The 13,160-nt window shown below is 33.6% G+C and overlaps 1 long non-coding RNA gene across 2 annotated transcripts in view; it reads left to right on the top strand.

The window, feature by feature from the left end:
• LOC116533174 overlaps positions 1-13,160 on the top strand; it is a 148,449-nt gene that overhangs the window by 57,995 nt on the left and 77,294 nt on the right. For both annotated transcript variants that reach the window (XR_004261128.1, XR_004261127.1), the window contains exon 2: positions 1,058-1,200. This is a non-coding gene — a long non-coding RNA (uncharacterized LOC116533174). The remainder of the gene's footprint in view (positions 1-1,057; positions 1,201-13,160) is intronic.

Raw genomic sequence — 13,160 nt, 5'->3', positions numbered from 1 at the left:
AGGGAGATGGGCAGAAACTAGTGAATGTTTTCTAATTAGCTGTTACAACAGCAGAAGAAAAGCTGGCCAAATGACCTTTTGCAGAAATCTTTAAATACAGTTGAAACCATCAAGATTAATATTAATCATTATACATTGTCTAAATAATTAAAATGAACAACTTTTTATTCGGAAAAGTATGAACACGGTAAAATTTTTAATCAGCAAAATTCGGAGATCTTAAAATAAAAATGCTAAAATGTCGGCAAAATCAGAAACAGCCTTTTAAATAATTACAAAGAAATCAATATAAAATGACATCCCCAAATAAGAAATGATAAAATTTTAGATTTACTAATAAGAAAAAAATATTTCAGGAGAAAATCTGTCATTCAGTAATCTTCAGGATTGACAAACTAAGCATCCCTTTAAAAATGCTTTTTAGAAGTTTATATTACTTAAATGTATTCAAGAGCATCCTTTTAGTAATACGATTATACAGCTATAAAAATATTAGTCGTCATTAAAGAGAATTTTGGTAGTTTTAAGTTAGTTTTTCAACAAATGATGCATTGACGAATTGGCTTTTGAAGGGTTGACTTTCTTCTTTGCGTGGGAAAACCAGAGCCCACTAGGGCAGACAATATGCATGCTGATCATAGAACTGGGGAAGAACAACTGAGTCCAAACCTACTTACTTTTCTAGTGTAATGAATTGTCCATGTTGCTTCTTACAGCCTCAAAATATAAGAGAAGATAATTTTTAGATAACAGAAATGAATAATTTCTAAATTGGCAGCATAGTGCATGGAGCCTTAAAGGGAAGTTCAGTCAAATGAGAGAACAGAAACAGAACTGGTGGGTCATCTGTCAGATTTACTTATAGATTAGAAATAAATTAATAAATATTAATTTGAATTTCGAAAGGGTGGCTCTTCCAAGGCCAAATACTAAATTTCTATGGTTGGTTTCTCTCCCTCATCCTCTGCCTCTACTTCATCTAGGATGTCAAGTTTCTCTTAGAGCTGACCTGAGTGGTAAATATTTGCTTATCTTTCATATTTCGCCTTACATCTAGGTTAATGCTGCCAATGGCAAGCTGGTTTTGGGCGCCAGATGTGTTCTCTTCCAATGAAGTTTAGGATGTTGCCACACAGAGCTGCTGTTTTTACACTGCCTGATATTTCATCATCATCCTTCTCACTTCAAAATCAGGGAAAGGTAAGCAACAATAATGATATTTATATTCATTTTATCATTATGTAACAACTATGTGTAAGTGCTTGAAATGTCCTATCAAGGCAATAAATCATATGGAGTCCCCAAAATAATCAGCAGGCAAAGGACATCCTAAGGCCTGAAAAAAGCCCCCGTTTTCTGACCACAAAACTACATACACCATGGGAATTTCCACCACACTCTAGGCAGAGCTGTATGATATAGTCTTTAGTTTCTAGTATTGGGTTTTTAAAGAATCTTAGGAGAATCACTAAAGGTAAGGATGATACCTGAATCATGGTTGAAAAATGTTGAAACTTAAAACTTATTTTCAACGTAAGAAAAGTTAGCCCGGGAACACATTACAACCAAGGGGGCCTGAGTCCTGGTAGTAAGTAATGGTAACATTCAAGTCTTGCTATGTCGATTTAACTTTATATAGTACTATTCACATCGTGTGGTTTCAAAGAAAACTCTGTTACTGGAATGTTGTTAAAATAATGATGGAGGGTTAAACATTCATGGAAATTACTGCATGCTGATTCTGCAAGGGCTTCTTCCTTTATGTAGATATTTAAAGGACCTAAAGCTTGTCCCCTTTTTAGTATCAGTTTCTCCAGTTCTTCCTGGCACTACAGACTGATAAAATGCATGGGAACTTGATTGTTCTATGTCTCTGGTGATATCAGTGTGTTAAAGGAAGTAGCCTGCTGTGAGCAATGCAAGCCAGGTACAAAAGCTCAAATTAGCTGTTGAGTCCATTTGTTGCAGAATTTTGAGCTTCTTTAGATGACAGTTTAGTCTAGGACATTGATTTCATATATTGCAAAATTTAAAGGTAGAGAATATAAATGACTACTTCAGGGAGAAGAGGAAGTGTTAATTTTTGCCTATTATGTGTTAAATACTAAACTGACCATTCTGAACACTTGTTTAACATTAACCTTATTTTAGAAAGTAGTAGTATTTTCTTCATGTTAAGGGTACAAAAGGAAGAATTTGTCCAAGGTCACATGGCTTACAAATGGCAGGACTGTGTCTGGAATTCAGATCTATTTTATTTAGCAGTTATTTTCTTACTAACATACAAAACTCTTGACAAATTGAACATTCCTTTAAAATGTGTCTACCAAGTACTTCAGGAAATCTAACATTTTATTCAAAGGGCACTGCTTCTAAGGATAAATAAAGCTACAAAGCCTTCCATAATTCTATATTCCAAATATTTGTTAGTGAAATCAATGTTCTGAGATCATGACTGAGGCAGCACATGCAAAGTAAGGTCATAATAATAAAATTCTACTTTTTATTAATTAAAATTCCATCTCAGTGAAAGCCCAACCTGAGATGTCAGGCTTCTGAATCATTATATTGAAGGACTACTACTGTCATCTGAACCAAAAAAGAAAAAAAAAAAAAAAATGGAAAGGAAGAAAGAAAAAAAAAAAAGAAAACAAAATGAAAAAAATGTTTCAAATTCTTCAGTTTCCTAGACAGACTTGGCAGTGGGTGGGAATATAATTAAGAATAAAAATTTGATTTTCTGATTCTGTTTTCTATGATCATTCCTTTGTAACATATTACTTCCCTCAATTACCAAATTCCAGAAGTTTGAAATTGATTCTCATTTTAGAATTTGGTCTTTTTCTAATTTAATATACTCGATGCTTTTTTCTCCAAAAATAAGTTTATTCAAAACAAATTACCAATTACAGCAATTACTATACCATAGCTGCAAAAACTAAAAGAAAATCTAAAAATTTAAAAAAAATATATCCCCACAACACTACAGCAACAATGTCAACAAAGGAAAACTAGGTTTTCTGACAACAGGGAAAATCAAGTTTAATTTCTAAGAACTTCAGAGTTCTTTGGATTTTAGATTTGAATTTGCAGAAATAAAGGAGAACTGGTTGTTTCAGACACACTATCCAAACATAAAGACAGTGGTAAAAGACAGAGAGGCTGTAAAGTCCCTAGAACTAATATTGTTCTCTCAGAGTCTGGCAACCCAGGGGATTCATAGATGGGCTTCGGGGAATTTGTGAACAAAGTATTTGTATCAAATAGATATGTGTATGTATGTTACACATACATACAAGAATACATGTATCTTTCAGAACAAGAGCACTCATAGTTTTATTCAGATGTCCAAAGGAATTCATGGTAATTATTTTTACAGATTTTTAATTCAGAAACACAAATGTGCTCTAAGGCTTCTTCTCAGTCTGAATTCTGTGATTTTTAGATAATATTTAAAAAATTTTTCCAGAATAAAAATATGAATGTTGATAATACTGAGTGAAGTTTATTTTAGTGAAAACCACAAAGGGTTAGAGATGCCTGCTAAAGCTTTAGAAGATCATGAAAGAGATGAATTAGATGAAGGAAAAAATATATACTCTGAATTAACCAAGTCTAAAACATCCACAGACAGAAGCCTGGTTAGAGCCAATCCTATAAGTACCTGAAAGCAGCCCATTTGGCTGATAATTATGAATCATCTTTTGCTAATCATATTTGTTTCAAGTGTAAGTCTTATTCTCATAGTAGTGGTTCAATAAACATAATCTTATTAAACTCAAGAATATAATCATAAACCCCTAATATTATCAGCATAGCACACCTTTGCTATTTCCTTTTGGAAATAGATAAGTGATAAAAGAAATCCAACCTCAAAAATAGGAAAGGCTTTTTTCCTTCTACCCTGACAGAAAACTTACGCTCCTAAAAGATTGCAGTGAAAGTAGATTCCTCAGTAGCTATTCCTTCCTTGGACTCTGGATTCTCAGGCTGAAATATTATTCCTTTGAGAACTCTATTGATCCTTCTGTATGACTGCTATTAGTACCTTTATTTCCCAAAGCATATGTATAGAAAGCTATTTTCATGTTTGGAAAGAAATATAATTTGATTTTAATTTTAGATTTGCTTTTCCTTAGTGTGTGACCAACCTGAGACCTTATATTTCCAAGTCAGGATGAGAATTAAAGAATATTTTGATCTTTATGTTCTTAATCAGCTCTATGGTGTTAGTGCTCAAAATATCTCTAATTTTCCCTTATTTTATTCTGTTAATAGGAGGTTGTACATTATTCTGATAAAAGTTAAAAATAATAAACCCATTTATTTGAATTTAGAGAAGTACATATTTTTTATTAACATATTCAGTGGAATGGATCAATACCTGTAACATTGACAGGTACTGTGACAAAATGGAAGACACAAAGTGAATTTTAGGTAAGAGTGTCATTTTAGAGGTGTTCTGTATATCAGATAACTAGGTCCATCACCCGTTTTACCTTATATAAGCTACAATTCTCTACTAGTGTATCTACCCAAATCGGCCAGCCACTCTTGAGAAAGAAAATGTATGTAAAATTGTAAGGGCTCTCTAATGGTTCCTGTCCCCAAACATTCTTGGGAATGCAACTTTTTCCTGGGTGGTAAGCCAGATGAAAACTAAAGTTCTGGGGAAAGGGCAGAATTTATATGAAGACTGGCAAGTAGTGGAGTCCACTATCACATAGGAGCCAAAGCTGGAGAGCAAATGAAAAGTGCGGTAGTAAAGCTAGTGGGTACAGAGATTACCAATTGATTGAATGGTAAGAGCCTGTTTCTCGAACTGGCTTTGAACACTTTTATTATCCTCTTTTCTAGAGATTGCTCTCAGTGCTTTACTCAAAGAAGATGTTCAAAGTATATCTGCTATATGTTGTTTCCTTAAGGTAACAGCTTATTCAATGATTAAAGCATCTCTACCAGTGATTTCAAAGCATAGTCATTCCTCTGATGAGATTTTGGTGACTCACTGTAAAACTCCAGAGTGAAATTATGCTTCCAATATGATGTCAGTCTTCATCTGCTTTTTCTATGGAGACATTCAGTGTTTTGAGTTTATGTGCTGCATGGCTAATATTGAGATCCATGTACACTCTCCTTTGCCGAATTTTCTAGAGCAGGTCCTATTAATTATGTTGCACAAACATGTCAAATTATATGTGGTCATTTTGTAATGAAAAATAAATGGTAGGGACTTAACTAAAGCCATAAATTATTCAATACATTTTACTTCTGAGAGTCACCAGAGGCTTTTTTTTTTTTTTTTTTCTTTTTGGCCATCAGTGGTTTGTTTTCAACTAAAAGTAGAATCAAGACAAGTGCCCATTTCTGGCGAAATACAAAATTGTCATCAGTTCCATAACAAATCATATTGGAAACAGATATTGGTAAGCAGATTCCAAAAAGCTACTTGGTGACACGTGAACATGTCACCAAACACGTACTCTAGTTATGACATTAAACATTAGTTTTTTTCTGCAGCACCTAAAAGAAATGAGGGATTCACATGAGCATTAGAAACTGTTCAACTAAAAAAATAAAATTGAGAATATTTTAATTACTCGAATACTTGCTTAAATAATTCTTTTATGTCCTGTGTGTTTGATTATAACAATTCCTATGTGGAAAACAGCCATGTGAGGGAGTAAACTTATCTCTAACCTATTAGAGATAGATTGAAAAATTAGAGATAGATTAGAGATAAATTGAAAGATTATGGCTTCATGGGTAGAGATTATGAAAATATGTTATGAAATTGTGGCTCTAATCTCTAATCTAGTGAGTCTTTTCTTTGACTGTAGGGTGGTGTGAGGGTGGAGGGTGAACGCAAACTTACTACATAGTGCACCAAGCATTGTCCATAAACTGTGTTGCACAATGTCTTAACCCATTTCGGCGGTTATAAAAAAAAGTCGTAGACTGAGTAGTTTCTCAGCAACTGAAATTTATTGCTCACAGTTCTAGAGGCTGGGAAGTCCAAGATCAAGACTGTAGAAGATTCAGTGTCTTGTAAGGGCTCACTTCCCATAGATGGTGCCTTCTTGCTGTATATGGGGGAAGGGGTGAGCAAACTCCCTTGGCCTTCTTTCATAACTTATCCCTTATCAAAGGGCTCCATGGAAGCTCCACCCTTTAACATAATCACCCATCAGAAGATCCCACTTCCTAATACCAGAACACATTGGTGATTAGGTTTCAGCATATGAATTTTGGGGGAGCATAAGCATATGGACCATAACACGCGCGCGCGCACACACACACACACACCTGTTTTACCATTTCTCAAATATGTGTAGATGCCTCCAGGATTACCGCAGACTCATTAAAGAATCCATTATTGTTTTCATTTTTATTTTATCATTTTCTCAATGAATGGAAACAATGACTATGGTCAGTAAAATATGAGGGAGGTCTGGAAATTACTGATGTAAAAGATAGTTGATAGTTGTTAAGTACTTAAAGTAAGTGCTCTTCTTTTTGCCAAACATTTGTCATCTATTAACCTAAAATCAAAAAGGTTGCAAATAACAATTCTGGATATTGGTAAACTACCTAATAATATGAAGAAATAGAATTAAGTGATGAGGTTTGTGTTTTAGAAAGGTAATATATGTAAAAGTTGGAAGCAGGAAAAGTATGTAAGGACAATATCTAAATCTAAGCATGAGGATTTGAAAGCTTAATTTGTGAGACTAACAGCAGTGTTGGCTATGAGAGAATTGGAATGAGGATGTTTGAGAGACTTTGTGATTCAATCCTTACGGTAGAGATGGAAAAGGAAGCCATGAATAGATGTAAATGGTACTTGAATGTACATAATACAATGATGACAGTGACTTGAGAAGGGAGCGAAAGATAAGAGATGAGAATGAGTTGGTGTAACACTAACATCTGTGTAAGCTAAACTCTTTTTCCCATCTGTATTGTGTGTATTCTGGCATCTTCAGTTGATTAAAACCATTGAATCTCAGGGTAAGACTGGAACTTAAAGAGCCTCAAATCTGTTTTTAATGTTAACTTACTGGCTCTACGAAGCAAGTAGCATAAGGTCACACCCTCTTCAAAATGATAGGCTACAGGAGTTTGAAGATTGATTTGTGTTCAATCTTTTCTTTTTCAGCCTAAAATTTCTTTTATTCTTAACCCATCTGTCTTTTGCACACATTCACCACCTGAAACGCTATTTTACAAAGTAGTGTCTGATATCTAGACAGAGCTAAAAGTTGACCAATTTGATTGTTTGTTGAGATGTGTTTGGTCTGAAGTTAGGAATATTTAAGGCATCTTTCCTACACCATCCTATAAAGTCAATTTGCTTTTCAGTTTTAATTCTTTTTGGACTTCAAATGAAATGCTTAAACATCAAAGTACATATAAAATAGAAATTAAAATTACCTGTAATTACCACTAAGAGATCGTTGTGTTTCCCTTATCATCTTTAATGATAATATATGCAAACTATATTTCAATGAAATTGATTTTTAAAAATCACTGCATCAGATGGTATATACTTGAAATCCATTTCTAAAGTATACAACAGTCTTTTTTCCATAAGATTTTTCTTCATTATAATTTATCTATTGTTCATTGAAATTACCTTTTTTGTTTAGAGTATTATTTGGTGATTACCTGTTTCCCTAAAATGTTTAGCCTTTCCATCTTTCTAGAATATAAATTCCATGTTCTCGTCTATTTTATTTGGTGTTGCATCCCTAGATCCCCAGTGTCAGGCATGTGTGTACTCTTTACAAGATTAGGCCATTATATTTACAACTTTCTATTTCATATTTTTAAATATTATATGAAAAGTATTTGTCCAGCAGTCAAATATTCGATTTATAATTTTACAAGTCATCTAATCATTAAATGTTTTCTAATGTTGAATATTTAGATGCTTTCAATTGCTTTCTATTAAAAAACCATTTTATATAAACATCATTACAATTAAAGTATTGGTAGCCCCATGACTATATTTAATACAAACTTTTAGAGGCAAATTATTTACATAAAGGTCATAGATATTTTAGGGCTTGTAATATATATGACTAAATTTATTTTCAGATTAAAAAAAGCAGTTTGTATTCAGTTCTGCATACCTATGATAGAATCTTCTATACCTAACACATAATTATTTCTAATTCTAAATAGAAGTGTGTATAATATCCTGCTATCAAAATTCTTCCTGTAGAATACTTGTTCAGGAAAAAGACAAACACCATATTTCTAAATTTTAATGGAAAAATGCAGTAGAAGTGACAACCTTGTTGTAGAATAAGCTGCACTTTGAACAAGTCAAATTTAAGAAGGCAGAGAAAAAAAAGTAAAATATAGATAAAAATTACGTATTTGGGGACCCAGTAGACAATCACGTGGTTAGAGTAGAAAATTGACTTGGGAAATAGTATGAGACATAGTTGCCTTGACTGTGAAAAAATAAATTAAACAAATTTCTTCTACATACTGTTATGATTGATTTTCTACCTAAAAAAAAAAGCATAACGATAATTACAGATGGAGAAGTATTCCACAAATCCTAACCATCAATTACAATCAGGTTGGTATTGGTTTTTCCCTGGCAATGATGGCCTCCCACTTTTTATATGACTATAGCTACCATAGTCTTGCAATGTTAGAAATATCTTACTATCCACATGGAAATACAGTAGCTACAAATCTCAGACAACAGGTACTCAAAAAACAATCTGAGTTTTTTGTAGCAATTTTCCTACAGGGAATTTTAAAAGCCACAGGAATCTTGGAAATAGAATTGTGTGTCAGTTAAGCTTCTTTATCTCTAGTTTGACAGTAGAGGAGGAGTTCTGGGTTTACAGGAGCCTGAAAGTCTAGAAAAGATTAAAAGCTGGTGTTTACTTCTGTTAATCTCCCTAATCAGCAAGTACCAGCTTCTCGTGTAATGGAACTAAGATTTCTAAGGCACTGCTTCTAAGTAGGAATCACACTGCATCGGATTAGTGACACCCAGCTCAGAAGTGGTGCTTGTGCAAAATGTTTCATCTAGCTCTCACGAGAGGAAGGTCAGCTAGAGTTTACAAACAAACAAAAAAGATAAAATTGTATCCTGAACTTAGAGCCATGCTTTTCAAAGTCTGGCCTGAGGACCAACTGATTTAGACCTAGAGCAATGGTTCTTAAATTTTGGTTTGAATCAGAAACATGAAGAGAGTTGTAACATCAGCCTTTTTCAGGATACTATCCTCAGAAAAATAGTCTACATTTTGGACTATTGTATGATATCAGTACAAGTGTGATTTATAGTATCACACTTTGAGAAATACTGACCTAAAGTTAACTGGGGAACTTAGTTCAAAGAGAATCAACACTTTTCTGTTTCATCAGAACTTAAGCTTGTCCTGAAATTTTAACAATTTAGGAAATATACCCTTGACTTATACTAATGCAAGTCAAGTCTTTCATGAAGAGGAAGTTTCTTTTTAAAAGGCAGCTCAGTTTTCACCTTAAAATGAGTAGGCAAGAATACATTATTAATTCTGGGGGATACCTTCAAATCATAATATTTAGAATAAATATTAATCTAAATTGATTAAGATTAATGTTTTTATGATTTAATAATCTAAATTAATATTTAGAATAAATATTAATCATCTTCACACAAAGAAGTTTATATATTTTACATTGATATTAATATTTTAATATAGGCCTGCAACTCTGCATAAGTTATTTAAATTATTTGATCCTTAGTATTTTAAGGCAAAATGAGATATTTGAATATTATTGCTGGGAACTCAAGCTTCATTGTTTTTTAATTTATTTTGTTTGTTTTTCAAATTATTTTAAAAGGAAAATAAGTTAAAATTCACTTTATACACTGTTTCTCCTTACTAAAAAAACAAAACAAGACAGATTTTATCAGTAACGATCAACTCTTGCTGCTTATTATAATCACATGGGGATCTGTTAAAATAATTTCGAGCTTGGGCCTCACACCAGACTAGCTGAATCAGAATTGCTAGAGATGGGATCCGTGTATCACATTTCTTTTATAAGTCTCTAGATGATTCCAGTAAACACACTGTGTTGACAATTGCTGGTATGGCTTATTGGCAAGACAGCTTTTGGTTCTAAGATTAAAATTTACCTTCTGCATTGAGCAATGCTTCCATTTCTATCCCAGCTAAAGTTTGGATTTCAGCTTTTTTTTTTTTTTGAGACAGTCTTGCTCGGTGCCCCAGGCTGGAGTGCAGTGGCACAATCTTGGCTCACTGCAAACTTTGTCTCCCAGGTTCAAGCAATTTTCCTGCCACAGCCTTCAGAATCTGGGATTACAGGTGCCCACCACCACGCCCAGCTAATTTTTTTGTACTTTTAGTAGAGATTGGGTTTCACCATATAGGCCAGGCTGAGGTCGAACTCCTGACCTCAAGTGATCCACCTCCCACCCTTGCCCCCGGCCTCCCAAAGTGCTGGGATTACAGGGGTGAGCCCCCATGCCTGGCAAACTTGCTGTTATTTTGAGATCAGCATTTGTTTTTACTATTTTGATGTTAAAATATTTCCTAAGGAATTGATAATTGATGGTGAAAGTAAATGATTGGTATATAAATTGCTTAATTTAGCAAATATACTTTGGCAACTCTATGTAGGTCACTATTTTGCTTGCGACATTTTCTTCTTTTTTTTTTCTTTCTTTCTTTTTTTTTTTTTTTTTGCGACAGAGTCTTACTCTGTCACCCACGCTGGAGTGCAGTGGTGGGATCTTTGCTCACTGCAACCTTTGCCTCCTGGGTCTGCCTCCCAGGTTCAAGTGATTCTCCTGCCTTAGCCTCCCAAATAGCTGGGATTACAGGCACATGCCACCACACCCAGCTAAGTTTTGTATTTTTAGTAGAGATGGGATTCACCATGTTGGCTAGGCTGATCTCAAACTCTGTACCTCAGGTGATCCACCTGCCTCGTCCTCCCAAAGTGCTGGGATTACAGGTGTGAGCCACTGCACCCAGCCTGCTTGTGAAATTTTCTGACCAATGAAACTCAAAGGTTTGAGAAGCATTGACTTAAATAAATGAACCAGCACCCAATCCTACTTTGATCTGCAGTGATTAGAAAATGACACTAAATATAAACTGTTCTTATTTATATATTGTTCTTAAAAATAATAGTTATTTGTTGTTCCTATTTTTTCACTTCACAATATATTAGAACATTTTTATAATAAATACTACATATAACATGATTATATTATATAGCATGATAATATTCTATTATTAATATATTTCAGATGTTTGCTTATTTGCCAATATTATAACATTCTGAGTCAATATCTAATTACATGTTATTGTACATATTCATATGTGCAAGTATTCATATGAAGTACATTTACAAAATCTAATTACATATGTTATCTAATTACATATATGTTATTGTACATATTCATATGTCCAAGTATTCATATTAAGTACATTTTAAAAGTCACTTTAGAGAGAACACTATTATTTTCAAAAAGTCAGAATTATTTATTTTTAACAAGAATTTGTTAAAGTTCTTATTCTCTCAGACCCTTACTAGATATCACCAAAATTTGTCCTAAAATTCTAACAATTCGATAAAAGAAAATTGTGTCCAAAAAAATCACCTTATAATTTATATATTTGATTATTTGCTGTCTTTCCTCTGTGAACTGTATGTTTATACACTTTTTCCATTTTCTGATTATTTTTCTCTATTATTCTGATGAGAAAAGGGACATTTAAGAGACTCGGTACTTGCTCCAAGATTATACACGTAGCTAGTGTATTGCAAAGTAAGATCTAAACCTAAGTAATTTGGCCCTTCTTCAAAACCCTTTACCACTCTGCAGTTATATCAACAACCTCCTGGGCTGGAAAGGGCAAAGCTGACAAGCAGAGATAAAAGAACAAGTTAGACAGTCAAAGAAATAAAGATTAGGTTTCAGAACTTGTTCTAGGAGAAGCCATTTGGTCAGAAATCTAGATGGGAAATGGTGAAATCAGAGACTAATTGGTGCAAAACTTCTTGGGTGACTGTGTTATATTAAAAGTCAACAGGAATAAGAAAATCAATAAACTTGGGGAATGAGGCTTGAGTTTTAGCGAGTTCCCATGGAGTTGGTTTTACTTCTTGCTTATGGAAGACACGAAACTCCATGCAACCCAGCAGGGCACCTTATCCCATTAAAAGGATGTGGTTCAGCATCACATTCAGGCATAGTTGATTCTTGCCAAATGGTCCTGTCTGAAGATTTGCTCTTCTCTTTGTGGTTCTGCTGTCACTTCCTTAGTATGTTACTCACCTAATAAATCTAGATGTCATTTCCTTCTGGGCAAGTTTTTTAAAGGTTTTACAGTAGGATTCATATTCTGTGGTTGGCTCTATGTGTTTTAAAGAGAAAGATGAAAGGGTTTTACATGTCTAGGTTTGTCTGTATCTTATATTTGGTGACATCCAAGCCAAGTGATTTAACCTTTAAGAAGCTTCACACAAGAGCTGGACAAAGAGTTGAAAGGAAACCCAAATTCCTGAGTAAACCAGCTCTATTGGGAGGGTCCAGTGGGCTATACCCAAAGACCCTATTTGAAATGAAAAGCAAATGGAAATTCTAGAAAGGAAAGAGGCAGTTTGTCTATCAGAGAGGAAGCCCAACTGAAACACTTGTGAAAAAAATACCTCACTGTCCTCTAATTAATGGACATTTTCTTTAAATGTAGTATTGTGGCTTTCATTTTATTATTTTTTTCTCTTTATCAACTTAAAAGTTAACACGCTCTTTCAGCACTGGTACTAGTTGTATCTAAATTTATATATAACTTTAAAAAACAGTTTTATTTCAAACAATACAAGCATATTAGAATAAAGTGGTTTTATTTTCTCCTGACTTAAATGCTACTGGGGTTCAGACATTAAGTACCATCTTATGATCTGTAAACCCCAAAATCAGATGTCATTATCATATTTATGACTGTCATTGTCATTGTTTTAATATCTTGATTTTTCTTGAATTTCTCATACTTACTGTTTTTGGTTCATCATCCTTTTTTCATCTCTTACCTTTACTCTGACATTATTTTTCTTTTTCCCCAAGTGTACTTTAAAATTTTTATAGTGGTTCCCTGTATTAGTAAACC

Source organism: Sapajus apella, unplaced genomic scaffold, assembly GCF_009761245.1.
Source record: "Sapajus apella isolate SASKATOON/1434 unplaced genomic scaffold, GSC_monkey_1.0 scaffold3, whole genome shotgun sequence".
In the NCBI taxonomy this organism is placed as follows: domain Eukaryota; kingdom Metazoa; phylum Chordata; class Mammalia; order Primates; family Cebidae; genus Sapajus; species Sapajus apella.
Note: the sequence above shows the minus strand (reverse complement) of the source record. Positions and strands in the feature narration are given on the sequence as shown.